At 58.0% G+C, this 17,370-nt stretch overlaps 1 long non-coding RNA gene across 1 annotated transcript; it reads left to right on the top strand.

The window, feature by feature from the left end:
* The first annotated feature begins 11,179 nt into the window (after positions 1-11,179).
* On the top strand, positions 11,180-14,792 carry LOC123602049. Its single transcript, XR_006714334.1, has 2 exons — positions 11,180-12,347; positions 14,601-14,792. It is a non-coding gene; the product is annotated as an uncharacterized LOC123602049 (long non-coding RNA).
* The last annotated feature ends 2,578 nt before the right edge of the window (positions 14,793-17,370 follow it).

The following is a 17,370-nucleotide window of genomic DNA, read 5'->3' as shown; positions in this document are numbered from 1 at the left end:
GAATGTGTCTATTATTGGCGGATTAGGACAGTTTCCTTCACGATTCCGACTGTCGGAGGTTTTGTTTCTGTTGTGACACAGGAAGAGGGGTTTTGTTTTTGGAGCTTCGGGGAGCCGACGCGTTTAGGCTTCTGCTAAGAGCGTTCCTTCCCATCACAGTTAATTTTGGAATAATCAATAACTCGGAAAAAGCAGCAACGATGTGACGTCAAGGCGAATGCAGAGGGAATTCAAATGAATTTCTTACGTCTTTTTCATTGTGGTGAAACACACAGAACATAAAATCTACTGTCTCAGTCATTGTCACGTGCCCAGTTCAGTGGCATTAAATCCACTCACCTTGTTATGCGACAACCACCCCCCGCAGCCCCCTCCAGAGCCTTTTCATCTTGTGAAACTGAAACTCTGTCCCCGTTAAACACCAGCTCCCCGGTCGGTCCTCCTCTCCAGCCCCGGCCACCATTCGACTTTCTGTCCAGCCTGACTGCTTCAGGTACCTCCTCCAAATACCTCGGAATCACACAGCGTTTGTCCGTTTGCGTCTGGCCTGTTCCACTCGGCATAGTGTCCTCAGGGTTCATCCATGCTGTGACAGGCGTCAGAACATCCTTCCTTTTTAGGGCTAGAGAATAGTCCGTGGTGCGGATGGACCCCGTTTTGGGCATCCGTTCATCCATCAACGGACACTTAGGTGGCCTCCACGTCTTGGCTGTCGGGGATAACGCTACTCGGAGCGTGGGTGTGCAAATATCTCGTCAAGACCCTGCTTTCAATTCTTTGGGGTATAGGCACCCAGACGTGGAAATTGCCAGATCATACGGTAATTCTGGTTCAGTTTTCGGGGAACCTCCGTATCGTTTTCCACAGCAGGAGCACCACGTTATGTTACCGCGAGCGAAGGCCTCCAATGTCTCCACATCCTCGCCACCGCTCGTCATTTTCTGTTTTCTTTTTTTATATGTATATAGTTTATTTATCTATTTTTGAGAGACAGCGAGTTCATGAGAGAGGGGCAGAGAGAGAGAGAGAGAGAGAGAGAGAGAATCCCAAACAGGCTCCACGCTGTCAGCACAGAGCCTGACCCGGGGCTCAAACCCAAGAACCGAGAGATCCTGAGCTGAGCCGAGATCAGGAGTCGGGCGCGTAACCTCCTGAGCCACCCGGGCGTCCCTGTTTCCTTGATACGAATCTTCCTAAGAGGCGTGGATGGGCTTTGACTCACATTTCCCTCATGGTTCAAATGCATTTTCACCTTGTCGCGACGTTCTACTGGACTACGTAGGTCCAACCCCTGCTTACTCTTCTGTACGACGCATTAAGTTACTGATGGGCGTGTGTCCCAGTGTCTTTAGGCCACTGTGCTGCATTGGGACACCCTCCTGCCCTCCGCTACCGGGGAAGCACCAGGTTTCGTGAGGACGAGATGCATCCTGAGCTCTAAGAAGCAAGCTGATCCCTTGAGATGCACGAGGCATGCTTCGTTCACACAGAGATATTCAGCTGCACGTATGCTGTGCCCTGCAAATCCAGGGGCCCTGCTCAGCGTGATTTTGCCAGGATTCCCATCCAAAAAAAAAAAAAAAAAAAAAAAATGACAAAATGCCTATATGACAGCGTGGTCTATTTAAGAACCACAGAGCCCGCGTTATCGAGAACATTCTTAAAGGAGAAACCTTTCGCTTTTACTACATTTGCTAAGAACTGAATCCCCTCCTCACGACGTGACTCGTACGATAATTGAACAAATTTGCCAGAAACGAGCTCCCGGCTCCATGAATGTCGAGCTTCATTTCTCCTGCCCGCACACGCACACCCGGGGCCAAGGGGCCACCAGAAAGGCTGGCAACACAGTACAACCATCCCAAGGGATCGCCCCCTGTGGGCGCAGCTGGGTCCCCAGAATCCAACCTGAGCCTGGAGTCCGTGGTGTCTCAGCTGTCTCGGGAAGGGGACACACCCCACCAAACCCACTCTCCGTCACCTGGACCCCAAGGCGGGGACAAGTCGGAGAAGCAAGGAACGACAGGTATACCGGCTGTCATCAAAATATCTCACTCCTGCGCGTATAAAGAAATACGGGTGATGGTGTGAGCCCATGGCGCGGGCCCTCGCGGTGAGGGCGCCCCTGGAAACGCGCTCACGGTAAACCGCCAGGGCAGGAAGACCTCCGTGTTCCGGGTGTGGATTCAAGCGGCTCGAATCCCAGGGTCGCTTCTGGTGAACACGGTCTGTGCTGTTAAGACCCAGAGGGTCCCCTTCCCAAGCCTCCCGATGGCCCTGGGCCAGATCACCTGAGGGGTCAGTGCAGGTCGAGATAAATATATGGCAGCCCCCCCCCCGCCCCCGCTTCCCACCCAACCTGATGCCAAAACCCGGGGCCGACCCCCAACACCTTGCCCGGACCATGGAACTGCCGGGAAAGTTCTCACCTTCCCCTCGGCCAGCCCAAGCTTGATCGTGCAAGCCCACCCAAGCCACTTTCCCATGGCTTCCGGTTCCTGGCGCGATGAAGCCCCAGGCCTCCGTGGCCCCATCTGGCCACCCCCGCCCTGTCACCCCCTCACCTGCCCTGCCCCTGCCTCAAATTCCCGGCCTATCGGTTCGGAGGAGGTGAGAGACCAGAGAGCATTGCGCGCCCCCACTTGCCAGAGGAAACCCCTTCCCCTCTCGCCCCCCGAATTGTCGGGAAGGCGGCAAAACCATCACAGCCGCTTTCCGTCGGGCCTGTAAAGTGCAGAACTTGGGTCAAGGTTCTCTCTGTTCTGCAGCAGGTGTAAACCTAGCCGAGTGTTCCTCCAGAGGGAACTTGAAACGAGGGCAGCCGTGACATTGGGTAACCAACGCTCAGCCGGCCGTGACCCTCCAGTGCTCCCAGCTCAAACCACCCTGCCTCCCCCACCCCCCTCCCCCCCGCCCCCCACCAAGAACGCGCCAAGCCTTCCTGCAGAGTGCAGCCCGCCCGGGAGCCGAGGCTGAAGCAGCTGTGGGTCTCCTTGTCATCGATAATGAATACGGGTACGTCCGGGGTCAACGCGGATTCGGAGAAGGATACCCTTCTGGGTAGGAACCCAGCGCATGGTTTGAAATCGGAGAAAATGATCAGCGGACCGCGGCCGCCGCGCCATCCCTCCCAGGGAAAGAAGCCCAGGGAGGGCTCTGGCACTAGAAAGACTTTTCTCCCAAGTTCCCAGCAGCTGGAACCATCGTCCTTCCTGTCATCATCCCAGGAACAAAAACTCAGCCCTCAGGAAGCGTCGCCCGTGCCGCGAGGGGCTCCTCGTGACAGGAGCAGCTCTGGAAACGATCAGAAAACATTAAAGGAGCAAAACGCATTTGGCCGCGTCGCATCTGTGGGGCAAGATTCCGCTCTGCCCCAGACTAAGCCTCCGCTCACTCAATTAGGTCGAGGAAAATGGACAAGGGCTCAAACTCATCGTCGAAAAGATCTCATTTCTTAGCAAATGCGGTTTACTGTTAAAAGGGGGAAGTGGTCTGCTTCCTCCGTGAATAAAGACAATTTGGGGAGATCCTGGGCACGGGAGCCAGAGATAAAAGGGAAGACATATCTTGACATATGAGTTCACCAGCCGATGCCCGCACACACGCGGAGATCTGAGATGAAATCACGGAGCTAACGACAACTGAAATGTTGCAGGACATCGCGAATGACATCATGGGTCCCCGGCTTCGTCGGTAATGTGTAACGGGCCAGCTGATAATGCAATCAGAGACCGGCTGTCAGTCTGTGCGGTGAGATACGCTCAGAAGACGTCTGCTGGGCCAGATTCAAGCTCCCCTGGGCCTCAGTAATGCCGCAGAAATGACAAGACCCACTTGCCGGCAAGGGGGAGAAGCCGGGCGGGTGAAGAAAACTTACCTGCAGCGAACAAGGAGCCACACGGTTTGAAATGTGAGACCTCAGTTGGGTAGAGAGCACCATTCCAGGGACGGTCAGGCTGCTGCACAGTCCGAAAAGTTGGCCGGAGTTTCGGCAAATTTTACGAAGCACAGGCCGACCGAGAGCTTCGGAGGCACCATACCGGCGGTCGGTCCTTTGGGTGTCCGCGTAACGGGACCGCGTGGGAGGAAGCGGAAGGGACCCCAGAACGCTTGCAATCTTGTCGACCCTTTGTGTTCCTGATGTGTGACTCAGGGCACAACAGGGTGCTGTCCCCAGCGCCGCTGAGCAGGGCGAAGACAGACCGCGTGGGCCGCTGAGCGGTTTAGCAGAACCCCTTCGGGCCGGGCCGGGGGGAAGAGGGAGCTTGGGTGGGTCTGGCAGGGAGGGTGGCCAGCGCGGAAGAAGAGGCAGGATGAGCAGAGTCACGGGAAGGGGCCCCGAGTATTCGGAGGGACCGTGAGGAACCGGGCTTGGCGGATGAGGGACGTGGTTCGGGAGAGCCCGATGTCGCCGGGGCCCCGAGGGCAGAGAGGAGAAAGGGAAGGGCCCCGTTCCTATCCAGCCGCCTGGACACCCGCGTCCCGGCTCGGCTCGGCTCGACACGCCCAGGGTGTCCCCAACGCCTGCTCACGTAACCTCAGCACCCCTGCCGGCAAGAGGGTCATTTCCTTCTCCCTGCCCCCTTCCCGGAAACGGCCCGGGCACTCATGCCCAGAGGGACGCAGGTCCTGGAGGGTCCGAGCCGCCAGCACGGTTCCTGGGAGTCGGAAGTATCCCGGCTTGGAGCTACTTCTCCCGTAAGGGGTTCTCAGGAACCTCTCCGCCTCGTTGTAGAAAGTTACACTGGGCTTCTGAGCACAACTCAGAAGCTTCGAATAAGTATAGTTTATTTTTTTACTGTTTATTTATTTTGAGAGAGAGAGAGAGAGAGAGAGAGAGAGAGAGAGAATCCCAGGCAGGCTCCGCACTGTCATCACAGAGCCCGACTCGGGGCTCAGACCCACAGACCGTGAGACCGTGAACTGAGCCGAATCAAGAATCGGAGGTTTAACCAACCGAGCCGCCCGGCTGCTCCCTGATAAATATACTTTAATGAAATACCGTGCAAACATCCAGAAGGCGGGACGTCACTTGCCGCCTTTCCCACATGTGCCTGCCCAGGGAACCCTTCCGTGTGGAGAATCCCTCAGGGTGGGGATCCAAGGAACACACTTTGGGAAAAGTTCAGGAGAGCTTGGTCCCAGGATCCTGGCGACTTCTAGAATTCAACCTGCTATCATTTCCTCCCCAGGGCGCATGCCCGGGGCACAGGCCGGCCTCCTCCGCCCCTCAGTCGGGGTGACCGGGAAATGCAGCCAGGGGTTCAGCGCCACGTTGAATCAATCCTGAGCCCACGGAGCCCGGTTTGGCTTTTTTTCCTTGTTTTTGTACAGAACGTGAGTTCTCTTTTGGTTTCGCTGTGTATTTCGACACAACCTCAAAGGTGCAGAAAAGCTGCAGAGATCATGCCAACACGCGGATGCCCTTCACCTAGACCCACCGTCACCCTGGGCATTTCGCCCGTTGGCTTTCTCGCTCAGCCTTTCTTTATACATACGCGTATCTTTGTCTCCGAACCACAACATTGCCGACAACCCGTGTCGCTGTGCCCTTCTGGTCGGCTTGCGGGACCCGAGGCCTTCACGTGGGAATCTGGGGCGGAGGGTGGGGGGGAGGGGACTCCATTCCACCCATAGCAATCCTTCAATATTCTGGCGCGTATCTTTTAATCACAAGGACGTTTTCTCACGTAGCCACAGCACAACCGTTCTTTTTAAGAATGAATGGGGCGCCCGGGTGGCTCAGTCACTTAAGCGTCCGACTTCGGCTCGGGTCCCCGATCTCCCTGTTCGTGAGTTCGAGCCCCGCATCGGGCTCTGTCTCTCTCGCTCTCAAAAATAAAATTAAAACATTAAAAAAAATTTCTTTTTAAGAATGAATAGGGCTTTTAAGGAGGTTTACGGCAGCACAGTTATTAAATTCTGACAATTGGCCATTGACACAATATCCTCCGATGCGTGATGCCCACTCAGATTTTTCCGGTCACCCCCAAAATGGTCTTTCACAGCATTGAATTTCAGAATACGACCAACCATGGCATTCAGCGGGATGCCTTTCTGAGTTTCCTTTATTGTGGACGCATCTTCCGTTTTTCCTTTGTCTCCGTGACGCTGGCACCTCCAGGGCAGCTACGGGACTGCGGCTGTGCCCGCGGTGCTGCCGTCGGGAGGCACACGCCGTCACTGGGTCCCCACGCTGGCACCGTTGACGCGGATCCCTCGGTGAGGGTGGCCTTCTCCGGCTTTCTCCAATCGCCCCTTTGAATGGAGTTGAGTCCCTTCAAAGTGTCCCATGGAAAGATGCCAAGTAGCTCGATCTACGCTACACTTTGGCCCGAGGGTCTCATCTCCGTCGGTGAGCGTGCCACTTGCCTAAATCACTCCCTGCTCCGATGGTTCCAAATTTGCAATTTCCGGAACCTACCATCCCGCCCACATTTGTCAGCTGGTGTTGCACCCTAAAGAGCTTTCTTTTCTCCGAGGTGGGTTTACCTCTCCATCTACTAATCCGCTATCACGTGTGGACTCAGGGATCCACACTCTCACGATGGGATGATGATCCGTTGCTGGCATTATACTCAGTGATGCTGGAATGCTCGGCCTTGGGGAGCTCGAGTGGGTCCTGTCCTCGTATGTGTCCCTGGATGGGGGGCGGGGGGGGGCTCGTATATAAATGGTCTGCAGGGAGCACATGAGCTGCCTGAAACCACACCCAAGGATGGCTTGTCTGTGTGCTTTGCGAGGGGGGTGAAGGTCCAGTAGCTTCCATCACATGTGCAAAGGGGCCGTCACCTCCCCCAAAACGCAGAGAGGCTCCAGAACTGTCCATGTTACGGCAGCCGCCTCCGGGTCACAAATGAGCACAGGCCATGCTCACGGTGTAGCACTCACATGGGGGGGTCCCCCGAAAGCCCCCACGCGCTTCAGCGTCACATGATGTCTACAAGGCAGAAGGTGGCTCTGTCGGGTCACAGGGGAGCTTCCCCGAGCGGGGAGGAGGAAAGTGGGGTCGTCACTGCGTCCGTCCCCTCGGAGCCAGTCAGTACGGGACTGAGGGTGTCTGGGCAGCGAGCTATGAAATCGGAAGCTACCTGGGCAGGACTCTCGGAGCGAACCTCGGTTCTGGGGCCGCCACAGGGCAGAAACGGCTTCAGCCATGTGGCTAATCCTTGGCCGTAGTGAGCAGGGAGGCCAGGGGCCCGCACGCCCTCTGGGCACAAACGTCCAAAGGTGTCACCGTGGAAGACGCCCCCACACAGGGACCTTGCTGCGACACTCCCAGTGGTTGCCATGAGGCAGGCGCCTCCCCCCCACCCCGCCCGGCTCACTCAGCACTTGACACGAGCTTGGGTGTGGATGAACACCACCCCCGTTCCACACCCCAGGAAACTGGGGCCCAGACAAGCTTCGCCTACCATCCCCCAGCTCATAAGTGGCCCAAGAGGCCTTGAACTCAAATCTGCCACCCCGTCCACACGGGCCAGACGCCCCGCTCAGGGCAGAGTTCAAGCTCGAAGCCCTGAGAAAGGGGCCGTGGTCGACCACAGGAAGCACCCCTAATTCCACCCCGTACCGGTGCCCCTCGCCATGTGACTGCAGTCCCCCCCCAACCCTGCCCACGGCTGCGGGTTCGGCCACGTGACTCACTTGGACCAGGAGAATGTCAGCTGCACATGCAAACAAAGGCTTGAAAGATGCTTTGGGGGGGCGCCTGGGAGCTCAGTCGGTTGACCGTCCGACTTCAGCTCAGGTCACGATCTCGCGGTCCGTGAGTTCGAGCCCCGCGTCAGGCTCTGGGCTGATGGCTCAGAGCCTGGAGGCTGCTTCCGATTCTGTGTCCCCCTCTCTCTCTGCCCCTCTCCCACTCGTGCGCACGCGCTCGCTCTCTCTCTCTCTTTCTCAAAAATAAATAAATATTTTTTTAAAAAGGATGCTTTGGGGACTGGGCTAATCACCTGCACCCCTGCTAGGGCTGCAAGAAGGCTATGCCCACAGGAGCCCTGTGGTCCCCGGAAGAGTGGACACACGGAGCATGTCCTGGCCTGGAGCCAAGCCCAGCCGAGTCCACTGCGGATCAGCGAAACCCCGGCCAGTCCACAGACCCGCCCCTCGGACCAGGCAGCAAGGCAAGAAATACATTCTGATGGTTGTGTGCCCTGAGTTTGAAATGCTTTGTTACACAGCACTCCTGGGGCAATCGCTGACTGATACATCGATATTACTGGGGACCCCCGATCTCACGTCACCCTCGCTTTCTACATCGGACTGATCGCCTTCCTATTTGTGAGCGCCTGCGTCTCTGAGCAGGAACCTCATGGTCTTCTCCTGTGGTGGGGGGAGTCCGGGGGAAACAGCTGGACGAAAGTCACAACCGTAGAAGACAGGATGCACTTTCCATCTGAGTAACGCGTCAGTCTGGCCCAGCACCCGAGGCAAGAGGAAGGGACAGAGAAGGGCACCCAGGAAGGGCACAAATAAGGGCCTTTGTGGAAACGGCCTCCGTGAAAGAAGCAGCCCCGAGCCAAGACTGGGAGGTAAGGCCCTGATAAGGGCTGCAGCCATGGGAGCATGCCGGAGCCAGCTGGGCCTCATTATTGGTCTGATTCTCTGACTGGAGGCCTCCTGGGGACGACCAGGCCAATTGCAGGATAGCACTGAGAACAGAACAGGACAAAAATCCCTGGGACGCTCTCTGCTTCCCCAGGAGGGAGAGTGGCTTCCCAGAGAATGGGTTCCCAGTGACCTAAAATGCAAACGAGGTGGCAGGTGTGGGCTTTCCTTCGGGCACCTTGGCCATCGTGCCCGGCTTCCGCCCTTCAAAGCATGCACGGTAATGAGGAAGGGCCGTGGTTCAGAGCTGGGAGTCTCACCCGGGCCCTCAAGGGGACCTCGGCATTCCGTTGACCTCCTTGGCTCCCCTGCGGCCATCTTTCATCGGGGGCTCTCGAGGGAAATACCACACGGGACCGCCCGTCTCTGAGTGCCAAGCTGGCATGTGGCTAACCCCAACAAGGGTGAGCCCTGATCGCTTCCCCATCGTCACTGGCACCTCCCACACCAGGGCCCCCGGGCCTCAGACAAACACACCCCAGCGATCCAAAAAAGGAGGTTCAGGCTGAGTCCGCAAAACCAACACTCCCAACTCGAGGCCCTCGGAGAAAGATCTCTTGTTCTGAGAAGTCCCACAAAACGGCTGCGGGACTTCTTTGGGCGGGAGGAGAGCGCTTGCCAAGGGGCACGCGGGAAAGCGGGAGCCCCGGGCCCACAAAGATGGCCCCGAGGGGCAGGGGAGCCGTGCCCCAGGCCTGTCGGAGTCTCCCGACTGGGAGCCCAGCGGGAATTTCCGGCCGAGGCCATCCCATTGTCTGGGGGATTCTTATCTGCAAAGGCAGACGGCCCCTTTCACAGACATCTGCCAACCCTCGTCCCAGTCTGGATCTTGGGTTTCCACGGGCAGGCGAAGGCCAGTGTCGGAAGATGGGGCCACACGAGAGGGGCAGGCTCTGTTTACACACAGCAGCGCTGGGCGCCAGCTCCCATGGGATCGTGTGTCTGTGCGCACAGGTGGCCGGGAGGGCCACGCTCCGCTCAAATGGGGCCCGGGCAGCTGGCCTCCCTCCCTCCTTCTTTCCTTCCTTCCCTCCCTCCCTCCTTCCCTCCTTCCCTCCTCCTTCCTTCCTTCCTTCCTTCTCCTCCTTCCTTCCTTCTTCCCTCCTCCTTCCTTCCTTCCTTCCTTTCTTCGTTCTCCTCTTTCCTTCCTTCCTTTTCTTCCTTCCTTCCTTCTTCTCCTCCCTCCTTCCCTCCTTCCCTCCTTCCCCCCTCTTTCCTTCCTTCATTCCTTCCTTCCCTCCTTCTCTTCCTTCCTTCCTTCCTTCCTTCTTTTTCTTCCTTCCTCCCTCCCTCCTTCCCTCCTTCCCTCCTTCCTTCCTTCTTTTCTTCCTTGCTTCTTCTTCTTCCTTCCTCCCTCCTTCTTTCCCTTCCTTCCTTCCTTCTTCCCTCCTCCTTCCTTCCTTCCTTTCTTCATTCTCCTCTTTCCTTCCTTTTCTTCCTTCCTTCCTTCTTCTCCTCCCTCCTTCCCTCCTTCCCTCCTTCCCCCCTCTTTCCTTCCTTCATTCCTTCCTTCCCTCCTTCTCTTCCTTCCTTCCTTCCTTCTTTTTCTTCCTTCCTCCCTCCCTCCTTCCCTCCTTCCCTCCTTCCTTCCTTCTTTTCTTCCTTGCTTCTTCTTCTTCCTTCCTCCCTCCTTCTTTCCCTTCCTTCCTTCCTTCCTTCTTCCCTCCTCCTTCCTTCCTTCCTTTCTTCGTTCTCCTCTTTCCTTCCTTTTCTTCCTTCCTTCCTTCTTCTCCTCCCTCCTTCCCTCCTTCCCTCCTTCCCCCCTCTTTCCTTCCTTCATTCCTTCCTTCCCTCCTTCTCTTCCTTCCTTCCTTCCTTCCTTCCTTCTTTTTCTTCCTTCCTCCCTCCCTCCTTCCCTCCTTCCCTCCTTCCTTCCTTCTTTTCTTCCTTGCTTCTTCTTCTTCCTTCCTCCCTCCTTCTTTCCCTTCCTTCCTTCCTTCCTTCTTCCCTCCTCCTTCCTTCCTTCCTTTCTTCGTTCTCCTCTTTCCTTCCTTTTCTTCCTTCCTTCCTTCTTCTCCTCCCTCCTTCCCTCCTTCCCTCCTTCCCCCCTCTTTCCTTCCTTCATTCCTTCCTTCCCTCCTTCTCTTCCTTCCTTCCTTCCTTCCTTCCTTCTTTTTCTTCCTTCCTCCCTCCCTCCTTCCCTCCTTCCCTCCTTCCTTCCTTCTTTTCTTCCTTCCTTCTTCTTCTTCCTTCCTCCCTCCTTCTTTCCCTTCCTTCCTTCCTTCCTTCCTTCCTTCCTTCCCTCCTTCCCTCCCTCCTTCCCTCCCTCCTCCCTCCCTTCCTTCCTCCTTTTCTTCCAACAGATCAAGTGCCTTTTCTCTCCAAACCACAGTAGGATTTTACCAGTCAGTAGGACTCCCTTGCAGCCCACGGGTAGTTCGCAGGCCAGAGAAAGACTCGAGCAGGCAATTGTAATATATGACAACAGGTGACGTGACAGGGGCAGGGGACCGTGGGAGCCCACAGGAGTCGTCGCACACAGCCCGGGCCCAGCGGCTCTTGAAACGGTCACCTGTGGGGCCCAAAGAGGACCCTTGCTACCGCTCTCCAGGAAATGATGGCAAGGCCAGAATCCCTTGGGAAGAGCCGTGGCCTGACCATGTCGGTCTTCGAACGCACCCAGACCTTGGGATCGATTATAGCTGGAATTACAGTCCTTGGAATTACAGTTCTTGCGGTTACCCTTCTCAATCGCAAACCAGAGCCTCTTTTCGGGCACTCCTGCCACCATTGGACAGAACACGCTTGCGCAAAGAAAAGTGCTGTGTCGCCATGACGACCATCGTCGCGGGGACTCCTTAACAGCGCCGGAAGGTAACGCTGAATGGGGAAGAGCGACGTGGGCTCCTGAAGACCGACACCGACCATTGGTACCTGAGCTCGCTCCCAGGCTACAGCAGAGGGATTTAAGGGCACACACCCACAGGGATGCGGAGGGTGGAAAGGCGAGAACAGCAGCCACTTCTGGAAGGTACGCAGAGTTGGGAGGTGGCCCCGTCCCTGCAGAATGACCTGAGAAATTTGAGTCCCGCGGCCCCCGAGAGTCGGGTGTAGAGAAGGGCTTACCGACCTACCAGAACCCTCCAGAAGCCAGACTCTGACCCAGAGAGCCTCCTCAGCCTGCCTTTGCAGGTCACGCTTTCCCGCGGTGCCTTCGGCTGTGGGGACAATATCATCTTTTCCTTCCAGAAGGCGGGTTGTGCCTCCTACTCCTTTTTTCAGAAGCAAACAGGGTGCTGTTAGGATTGTGGCAGATGTTGGCCAGAGGGTCACCAAACCTGTTTCCTCTTTCTCCCGGGCACCCAGCGGGACACGCTGTCCAGCCCTCTGCACAGGCATGTGACTGAGCCCCTCCCCGACGGAACATGCCGGAAACACTGTATGCCGCATCCAGGCAAGGCCTGTGCAGCCCACCCTGCTCTTTCCTCCTGTTCGCCCTCTGCCAGCCCCCTGCGGGCTCCAAACGGAGGCCCCGAGGCTCTGGGAGGAGGACAGAACCCCTGACGCAGAGAGGCCTGGGTCCCCGCATGACCGCGTGGAACAGAGCCCCCTACCCCGCCTGCCCCGCGCAGTCTCGGACGACAAACACACCCTGGTTGGATTGGGTCACTGCAATCGGGGACTGATGGCTATGACAGTCAACACCCCCTGATTAATACGGGCTCCTGACGTGAGTCGTGAAACCCAGGGAAACCTGAGCAATTATTTTTCGGAGCACAGCCCCTCATCCCGAGCAGGTAAGTAGTTAAGCGTCTGCTGAACAAACCAATGAACAAACAAGACTGCTTTTTGGCTGTGGTTTCACAGTCATGTCTGCACGGGCAGACGGCCTGGAGAACAGGAGACCCTCACGGTTGATTCGTGAGGGTAACAGGGACGCGGGTGACATCGTTCCTGTTATTCTTGGGATGAGGTTATTTTGTGAGAGACACATGGGGGGCGGGCCTCTCCCACATTATACCCGGCCCGCGTAAAAGCATCGACGCACACGACTTCCAGACAGAAGCTTCTTTTATTTTTCTAATTGTTTTTTTAACGTTTATTTATTTATTTATTTTTTTTTAATTTTTTTTTCAACGTTTTTATTTATTTTTGGGACAGAGAGAGACAGAGCATGAACGGGGGAGGGGCAGAGAGAGAGGGAGACACAGAATCGGAAACAGGCTCCAGGCTCCGAGCCATCAGCCCAGAGCCTGACGCGGGGCTCGAACTCCCGGACCGCGAGATCGTGACCTGGCTGAAGTCGGACGCTTAACCGACTGCGCCACCCAGGCGCCCCAACGTTTATTTATTTTTGAGAGACAGACGGCGTGAGCAGGGAAGGGGCAGAGAGAGAGGGAGACACAGAGTCTGAAGGAGGCTCCAGGCTCTGAGCCGTCAGCTCAGAGCCCGACCGGGGGCTCGAACTCACGAACCGCAAGATCATGACCTGAGCCGAAGCCGGACGCTCCACCAACTGAGCCCCCCCGGGCGCCCCCAGATGTGTTCTTGCAAACAAGAGATCATCTCTCCTTGAGCAGGCAGGATGCGGAGAGGGGGCCTCCCCTCCCAGTGACCCAGCTCTGCAAACCCACCCTCCCCGCTCCCCACCTACTCAGCCCTGCTCCCCTTGGAAGGCACCCCTCCCACCCCACCGCCCACCACAAACGCCCTCTGCAACCTTCAAGGCTGAGCTCAGATGTCACCAGGCCGGAATCCCCCACCCCTCCCGTGTCCCTCCAGGACATCTTTCCACTGTGCCTCACGGCGCCCAGAGGACAGCAGGCCTGGGGGGGAGGGGCTCAGCTCCCCTGCGACCGCCTGTGACCACCACCCAGATGCCCCCCCTTGCTAGCTGGGATGATAACAGCACCCACCCATACAAGGTTTGTGAAGAGTAGAGTTAAGGATGCGTGGAAAGTTCTTAGAAAGGTGACCGATCCGTACGGGTCATTGAATAAGGCTTGGCTCTGCTGTAAAGGCCGTGCCCGCGTCCGGATCTCACGATGCCTCGTGAGCCCCCGAGGGCAGTGCCCACAGCCTCCCGACCAGCGAGTGGCCGGGAGCCTGGCACTTGCCATACAGCACGTAGGACAGACCTGAGAGCTTGACCAGCCACCAGGGAGCCGTGACGAGGCCGTGTGTGCTGATGGAAACCGCACGGCCAGCTGGATTAGAGGCAGGATGTCCTGCGACCTCGGGACTGTCCCTGCCATCAGCCCAGCCTTGCCGAGAGCCCAGCCAGAAACTCAGGCCCGGGGGACGGCGGAAGGAAGCAGGGACCCGTAGCCGGAGAAGACTCAGGAGAAGGGTCAGCCCCCCCCCCCGGAAATGGGGGTGAAGCACCCACTAACCGCCAGGTGCCATTCTCAAGCAAACAGGGTAAGGAACTCCCTGCCCTCCTGGACTTGACGTGCAGACAAGCCGACACATAAAAACTAGAACCAACCCAGCCAATAAAGTAAGCACACATGAAAACTAAAGGCCCGTACGCGGGGATGAGGTGCTGCGCCGGGCCGGGCGGGTGGGGGCGAGGGGCCGTTTTGGTGTCCGGGAACGTTTTCCTCAGCACGTGACTTCACGGCGGACACACGAGTGGGGCGAGCAAGCCACCCTGTGGGCGTCTGAGTGCTTTATTCTCACATCCACTGCCGGCCTCGGATCACGTACGACGTACCCCAGCACACATTCCACGTGCCTTTGGTTGTGTCCGGGGGGCCTACCCGGTCAGCCGGGGACTGCGCTTGCTGTGAAGACGGGACACGGCACCAACCATCGCGGCGATGGTTCGTTTTAGGAGTCGACGTGGCCGGGCCACCGGGTGCCCAAGTAGTTGGTCCCACATTACCCTGGATGTCCCTACGAGGGTGTCTTTAGGTGGGGTTAACATTGGAACGGGTGGACTGAGTAAAGCAGACTGCTCTCCCGCTGTGGTGGGCCTCGTCCAATCCGTTGAAGGCCTGGGTAGAACAAACAAACAAACAGACAAACGAAAAACAATTCCCCCGCAGGCTGCCCTCGGACTTCTCTGCGACATTAGCTCTCCCTCGTTCTACAGCAGAACGCTTGCCAACTCGAACTGGAAAATCGACTCCCTTGGGTCTCAGCCTGCCAGCCCAGCCCAGCCCAGAAATTTGGGACCCCCCAACCTCCATGACTGTGCGAGCCAATTCCTGTAATAGACCTCTTTCTATATAAACACACATCATATCGGTTGTGTTTTTCTGGAGACCGCTGGCCGATACGATACTATATCGCCCAATAATTTGGAGGCGAAGCCCCTGGGAGCAATTTATTTTACAAATTAAGGGCTAAGGACTCATTTACTGTCCCTGGGGAGCAGTGTGCTTTCCCCAAGGACCATATGAACTTGAAACCTTTCCTTCTTCCCTGCTCCCTTTGGCCGCCAGGAATTCGCGGTGCCATCCCAACAACCCCGGAGGACGTCGTGGGCAGCAGAGGTTTTTCTAGTCCCACCTCGTCCGCAGTTTCTCCTTCCCTATTTAATGTGTGCTTTCCCTTGACCCTGACTTCTTATTTTCGGGTATCTGTTACTTCTCCTGCAGAGTGCTGGGAGCCGATGATGGACGGCCGGGCCAGGCTGTGTCTGGAGGGTTTTCTTCCCCTTCGCACTGGCCCCCGGACGATCCGCCGGGAAGCAGCGGGCTGACAATACGCACTCGGGGGCTGGCCAGACCACAATCGGACGGCCGTCCACACCGCCGTGGTGAGAACTCACCAGATAGTTTGGGAGGCCTGAAGACCAGGGGTGAAGATAGCCTGGAAGGACGGCTTCCGCAGGCATCGTGAGCAACCTGCCGTTGGCTTTGGTTAAGGTCATCTGCCTAAGCTGCCCATCGCCAGGACCACCCGAGCCGCGGAAGGCCACGCACTCAGGCCCGAGACCTGGGGGAACCAAGGAAACATCTCGACCGCCCCAGCCCACCCCGGCGGTGAGCGCTCCTGCGAGCAAAAGGCTTTTACCGAAGGCAGATCCCAGAACACTCCACCACCCGAGAGGATGCCCCCCACACACATCAAATAGCAGCCATTCCCGCACGCGTCCCCGCTGAGCCCACCCTTACCCGTCCTGCTATCGCTGGTGATAAGAGAGTGGATGGGACAGGGCGGTCATTTCTCTCTGATTCTCCTGCTGCTTGATTTCCCTCTGAGGACACGACGAGGCCAGCTGAAGGCCAGAGGGTTTGTTTTCCTGACGGGCAGCAAATGTTCCTTCAGAGGCACGGGGTGAGGCCACGGTCTGGCCTCAGAGGGCTCACAGGGAGGTGGGGAGGGGGGCAGGCATTTAGGGAAAGGGGCAGCCCTGAGGCACACCGAGGGCGTCTGCGCGTTCTGGCACTTCCCGGCTCTGTGCTGTAGGCGGGGCGGTCGGGGGTCTCTTTCACAAATGAGAAGGTTGAATGTGACGGGTCCGTTGAAAGGGTGCGCCAGGTAGGATACGGACAAAGCTGTGTAACAAAGAGCCCCCAGACCCGATGGCGGGCGCAAGATGAATGTTCACCTCTCCCTTTCGCGACAGCCTGGAGTTTGAGGGCGGTGCGGGGTGGGCCAGGGGCTCCCGACCGTGGGACTGCCCAAGGAGCCGGACTCTTCCCACCATGTTGCTCCCCCGTGCCCAAGGGCACCAGTGTCCTCTCCATTGTCTCCGCCAGCTTGGGGTCTAGCCCAACAGGGAGAAGCAGAGAGGGCCTCCTTCCCCAGGGCGCGGCTGACCGCTGCGTGCCTCCCTTCCTCCCACATCCCGGGGCCCGCAACTCAATCCCACGGCCACACCTGCCACAGGAGCGCTGAGGAAATGGCCTCTGGCTGGGTGGCCCTGTGCTCAGCTAAGCGGTTCGGGGTTCCAGCACTAGGGGGCCCGAGGGGGCAATGACTTGACCCTGTGGGAAAATCGGGAGCCTCTGCCAAGGTTACCCATACCCGAGGGGGCCGGCAGGTGGCCTCACGGCCCTGTTCTTCATTCCAGCCCCCAGCCCCCTGAGCTCACAGGGGAGAAGCAGGTACCAATCACCACGCCCATGCACGACCACCAGGTCCAGGGAATCACAGCCAGGCTCCCAAGTCCTCTCCCGCCCACCGCGTTCTGGGCCCACAGACGCCCCGCGGACCCCTCCGGACTCCGGGCTGGCCAGAGGAGAATCGCCTGCACTGCCGTGGCTGTCCCCTACGTGGGGACCCTCAGGCGCCCCTCCCCTTTCCCAGTCCCATTCAGGCTGGAGGTGGATGATGGCGAGACAGGTGGGGACCCTTCTGCTCGTTCAGCCCGACAGGACCGGGAGGGTCACACCCCTTCACGACGCACGGCTCCTATCCCCTCTCCTCCTCAGTTTTGTGGCTTCGGCCACACTCTTGGGAGGACCAGAAAAGTCCCATCCGACACGCTGATGCACGCGCCCCACCCACCCCCCCAGGGAAGCTTCGGGGCCTTCCTGCCACCCGGCTCTCTGTGCACGGGTTCTGCTCTTTGGGGCTTCGTGCGACGGCCATGCGGCCCCCGTCTTGCAGATGGGCACCTGGGCCCCGGGGAGGTGGAAACGTGTGCCCAGGTCAGCGGGGAGGAGGAGAGGCTGTGGCAAACCCGGCCGGACGGCTGGCCCAGAACGCACACCCGGAACGGCCCCCTCAGCGGGGCGGGGTTCCCTCCCGCTCTCCCCGGGCACCCCCCGCACCCCGGCTGCCTCCTCCAGGATTTCCTCCAATGCCCCTCGGTCCCCCAGCCTCAGTCTTTGCGCATGACCACTGGGGATCTCCAGAAACACT

The sequence above is a fragment of the Leopardus geoffroyi genome, chromosome D1, assembly GCF_018350155.1.
Source record: "Leopardus geoffroyi isolate Oge1 chromosome D1, O.geoffroyi_Oge1_pat1.0, whole genome shotgun sequence".
In the NCBI taxonomy this organism is placed as follows: domain Eukaryota; kingdom Metazoa; phylum Chordata; class Mammalia; order Carnivora; family Felidae; genus Leopardus; species Leopardus geoffroyi.
Note: the sequence above shows the minus strand (reverse complement) of the source record. Positions and strands in the feature narration are given on the sequence as shown.